The sequence below is a fragment of the Vicugna pacos genome, chromosome 25, assembly GCF_048564905.1.
Source record: "Vicugna pacos chromosome 25, VicPac4, whole genome shotgun sequence".
NCBI classification, from domain to species: domain Eukaryota; kingdom Metazoa; phylum Chordata; class Mammalia; order Artiodactyla; family Camelidae; genus Vicugna; species Vicugna pacos.
The window spans coordinates 972,711-978,356 of record NC_133011.1 but is presented as its reverse complement, the minus strand read 5'-3'; the positions used below and the strand labels follow the sequence as shown (position 1 = coordinate 978,356).

The 5,646-nt window shown below is 40.8% G+C and overlaps 1 pseudogene; it reads right to left on the bottom strand.

Moving 5' to 3' along the window:
* Positions 1-2,256: 2,256 nt before the first annotated feature.
* LOC140689086 (olfactory receptor 2L13-like) lies at positions 2,257-3,184 on the bottom strand (annotated as a pseudogene).
* Positions 3,185-5,646: the final 2,462 nt, after the last annotated feature.

Sequence of the window (5,646 nt, the reverse complement as noted above, 5' to 3'; positions counted from 1 at the left end):
CTGATTTACTTTTAAAATATATTATGCATTTCACAATTTTCAGCTGTCTGGTAAAGTCAGAAGTGCCACTCAGAATCCTGCAAAGATAATTCCCTGGTGTTAAAACTTAATTCATGAAGATTGCAACTGGAGATTAGATGTCAAATATTGGTTAAATAACTTTTTTGAAATTAAGTTGAAGAAAGGGCATGTCATTTTCAGGAGAAAGCATTAAACTCTAGAGAAGAGAAGGCACTTACTGTCACACCGAGGACATTGACTATGTGCTGCTCGTTGAAAATGCAAGTTGTAATTTTAACTCTGCTAATGTTAGAGCAGGCTTATAATTAGATATGAGCAGAGAAAGGGGGACATGGGCCAAATGACAGGAATTAGACAAAAAAAGATGGGCATGGGCCAAATGGCAGGATGTATGATTATACATCTTGTGAACAGCAGGGGTCCTTAGGGCAGAGAGAAGAGCAGGAACCCCTGGACTGATAAGAAATCACACACTTTGGGGTGACAAGTGGCCTGGAGGCAGGCAAAGAATGACGAGGAAAGGCAGGGATCTTCAGCATCCGAATGAGCCACAAACTAGTCCTAAATGTCGTAATCAGGGTAGCAAAACATATCTTTTATCCTTTGTTTTGTTTTGAATTCAAAAAGAAAATCTGGCTCCAGCAGAGCACATGAATGAGATGTGTCACAGCTGAGGAATCTGGCTCACGGCCCATTGCTCAGTTGAAAGGTAAAGGAGACCCTAGGTCATGAACACTTAGCTTTGCGTAGAGAAATTACCTGGTTATATCCTCCCTCAGATGTGCCACGTAGCATGTTCACAATTTCCTGGAACATGTAACTGTGCCCAAAGACAACAGAGGGCCACGGACAAGTGGCTTCTGTGCTCCAAGAGTTAATATTTGCAGTCTTTTATAAGAGAGGGTGACCTTTTACTGCTTGTGCTGGTGTGACATTGGGCACAAGGGGGTTGCAGGGTGTGTGATCGAATTGTGCACGTTTCTGATTGGTTGATGTTGAAGTGACAGGGAAGGGAGGGGGCTGTGATGGGGGAGGCGACATTCGACTCTGGCAGGGTGCTGTCACCAGTCCAGGTGGTCAGGCCTCCGGGCATCGTACAGCGTTCACTGTCCAGTGTAGTTAGTTCCGCTAAGGGAGGTGTGTGCTGGGAAAGGAATGTTCTGTATTATCTTTGAAGGGCAGCAGCTGGACACTTGCGGGGCCCCGGAGCAGGAATCTGCTGGATGTCTGTGGACCTCACTAACGACACATAGTCCAGTGTCTGTCACAGACGAGTGGGGCTCCTTGGCACGCAAATACCGGGGGCGCTTGTCAGCAGCGTGTTACTTGTGGACCAACTACCACAGTTACGTTTCACATGTTGTAGCTGAAACCTGAAGGCTCTGTTTCATTTTGTACGTTTTATACTCTAGCCACCCCAGTCGTTTTGTTTCCCTGCCTTTCAGTAAATAACTGTGTCAAGTACAAAAACCTTCTTTAAGGTCATTGAAATATGTGATTTTCCTAGTTTGAATACAGAATAATTTTTGATTATCCTCATCATCCTACACAGGTCACGTAATCTCTGTATCTTTGTTGAAATCAGACAAATTCTGAGTCAAGTAAGCCTGCTCAGAATATTTTTAGAAAAGGTAAACAAACAGGTAAACAAACTCAGGAGCATGTCAGCCTGCTTGTTTTGCTGGCTTGTTACTTCTCAGCCCGCTATCCATATTTTATACACCACAATATCTTTACATACCTCATTTAAAACATTTCAGAGCATTTCACTGAATGCTCTAAGGCTGTGTTGTCCAACAGAGTAATGGGCTAACGGGAACTTAAAATGTGTACAGTCAAAACTGCAGTGGGTTCTAAGTATAAACACACAGACTTACAGTGAAAACAAAACAAAACATTACTTTAATGATCTCGCATCTATTACGTGGAGAAATGGTAATGTCAATATGAATGTATTATTACCTTAATAGTACCATATGCACAAACATATATGTAATATAATATGTTGCATAATATAATGTATCATTAATATCAGTGTTGTTAATAGCAATATTGATTATAACATTGGGATTAAACAGATACATTATTCAGATTAATTTCATTTTTTAAATGTGGCTACTAGAAAATTTTAAATTACATTCGTGGCTCACATTATATTTCTACCAGGCAGTACTCCTCTAGGGTCTTCTAACCAACATGGAAAGAGGAAATGAAGCAGAGTGAGGGCCGCCATAATTACTGCTTCATGGACGAGGATATCCCAAACACTCTTGCCATGGCGCCCAGGACTTCCTTATTCCTCAGACTGCAGATAATGGGGTTGAGCATTGGCGTGAGGATGGTGTAGAAGACTGCCAGAATTTTATCTTCTGCTGGTGAGCGGAGGTTCCTGGGCCGAAGATAGGTGTAGACAAAAGGTGCATAGCAGAAGGTCACTACTTGAACAGGTGGTGAAAGCCTTTTTTCTTCCATCTCTGGATCGCATATGGTAGACGGCAAAAAGAACGCGGCCGTAGGAAGCAGTGATGCCAAGGAAAGGGAAGAGGAGAAAGAGGCTGGTGCTCACAAAAACCATGTACTCATAGACCCAGGTGCCCATACATGCCAGAGGCAACATGGCTGGGACGTCACAGAAGAAGTGATTAATAGCCCTGGACCTGCAGTAAGGGATATGGAGGGCATAGACTGTGTGTGCCAGGGAGTTGATGGACCCCAAGATCCAAGATCCCACGATCATCTTCACGCACATCCTTTTACTCACGCGGATGCAGTAGTGGAGGTGGTGGCAGATGGCCACATAACGATCATAGGCCATGGAAGCCAGGAGCAAGCCTTCAGAACATGCCATGGTCAGAAAGGAGGAGGACTGCACCCCACATCCCAGGAAGGAGATGCCTTTCTGGCCGGAGAGGAAGTTGAACACCATCTTGGGGGCGGTAGTGGAGAGATACATCAGGTCCATGAGAGACAGCTGGCTGAGGAGGAAGTGCATAGGTGTGTGGAGCCAGGCGTCCAAGCGTTTGAGGTAAATCATGGCCGAGTTACCCACCGAGGCGAGAAAGAATATGAGCACGATCAGAAACAAGAGAAGCAGGCCAGTTCGATTTGGCGGAAACAACCCCAACAAAATGAAATCATCTGAAGTTTGATTCCATTTCTCCATGGACACTTACGGTTTCAACTTCCTTGAAAGGCAAATGAAGACGAAAACAAAGCACAGAACGTGAAATGAAACAAAACGGGAGCATAAAAGGGAGCTTTGGCTTCATTCATGTTTGGTGAGAATGAATTCCTTCCTTCAATACTACGGCTTTTGTTGACGCAGTTTCAATATCTGAATCGAATGCTCCACTTCCAGTTTTCTCTGATAAATAGCTGATCAAGTGATCTTTAAGTTTAAAGTCTAGTGTCATAGCCAGCAGAGGTAAACAAGATAACTAAAGCATTCATCTCGGTTTAACCCCTGGCCAGGCTCACTACTCAAAATTCACAAACAAGTCACAGGAATGCCTGCATTGCCCAGTGTCTGTCAATTGCACACAACACATTCACAGTAGTGATTGGCTCATGTGACTCACGTAAGACTTTCTATATGCTTAAATTCTAATTCTCCTGTTACTTCGCCCTGTTTTAGATATTTAATTTTTGAGCCTGTTCGGCTGCTTCAGATTTCTAGCTATTTAAATATTCCAAGTTTCCTATTTGGTAAATGCCTTGCTCACTGCACGCTGCCTTGTTCAACAGAAACTGTAATTCTTAGTCTTTTGCTTAATTCCACATTTTGTACTAGGTCAAAGCATACTGAGATCAGAAAGGACATTTACTCTTTTTCTGTAGTTTCGTTTCTGCACAGTAGGTGGCAGCAGAGTCTCAGAAACTGAAAAACGATTCCCCTGGACAGAGGTATGAGTTTGATCTGTAGCTTACATATTGTAATTACTCTCTTCAGACTTCATTGTTTAAATAAAACAGTGACATTAATACCTTATATTAATTATTTACAATAAAAAATGAATAAAATTTAATTTTGGAGAATTTTTCTAGCTCTTCTGACCTATACTATCCCTGAGAATTTTTACTTGTGACTCAACAGTTTATAACTTCTCTTCTTCTCGCTGTGTCACATCGATTCTGGCAACTGGCTCTTTCCTTCACTCGGTCTCCCAAACATGTATAAATGGTGATTGTGGTATTTCTTATATTTTCTCGGTATATGTTCGATTTCTCCCTTAGGTCAGCTTTGATGTCAGATGGGACCACCTGCTTTGTTTATGTTCTTCTGTCTGAGGGAGACTCCTAGTGCCATGTTATGTCAAAGATTTAGCTAATCTTGATTGGGCCACTAATTTTTCAATAGTAAAGAACAAACATTTATGGTTTGTTGCAATGATTCCCTTTGCTAATTCAAAACCAATCGTTACTTTATGTAACTTTGGTAAGCATGAAAGAAATTATGAAAAAAATACTTACCATAGAGAAATGGGAATACTTTCTGACAGTTGTTTAGTTCACAGATGCTAAGAATAAGAAGTGCGTAGGCACATAAGAGGTGCACAAAGATGCTAAATGGGATCCTAGACGTCTTCTGCTTTTTATAACTTTCTAGAAATCAAAATTAATAACCTAACAGAAAAAGCATAGTCACCATCATTAAAGTACATTCATTCCTTCAAGCAAAATCCACTTAGTGTCTGTTTTATGACAGTTCTGCTAGGGACTGAGATGCTTTGGTAATTAAAGCAGACGAGATTCTATAATCATATAGGTAAAGTTTAGTAAGTGATACAGGCAATAAACCAACAAACTTAGAATCGCTACCTAATGTTTTATAATGGTGATATCCGTATATGCATATATATATACAACGATATATAATGGTTATAATGTATGAAGACCAGTTATTTTGTAGAGAGACTCACGAGCATTTTGATTCTCTGCTGCATGAATTAGAGCTCAGAGTACCATAAAGATTTTTTTTTGATGATAGTTACAACACCTATTTTGCTTTTTAAGTTGAAAACTGGTATCATGTGAGGCACTGGAAATCAATAGTTAGTTACATTCAGGATCCCATAAATCTGGGATTTGAAGCTTTTAGGACATGGAACATAGGAGCCAGAACTCAGGATCCATTTTTATTGATAACCAACAGATTTCTTTATGGGGTATGGGACCTTATTTATTGCACCAGAATTACATGAAACAACACCTTCTGGTTATATTATAAGTTGGAGAATATTGTTCTTGTGACTACAGTTGGGCGGGCAATGAATGCCTCTCTTGATCACCTTAAGAAGCATATGCTGACACTTACAGAGTTAAAAGGAAAAATAAAAGCTCAACTTAGAGGACCTATTATATGTAAATGTGTCAATCTCCCAGCCCTAAATTTATTTTGCAGAAGTTGACCATCAAGCACGCTTTAAAAAGGCTTATAGACAATCATTCCAAGATCGGTAAACAAAGTGTTTTGAGCCTCCGCTAACTCAATTCCAACAACTTTTAAGACAGCTCTGAAGATGGACTTAAACTAGCTCTGTGTGTTCAACACATAGTAGATCCTCAGTAGGTGTCAGTCTTCTTTGTCCATTCTTAACCACTGAGAGATCTCAGGTAGAGAGAGAT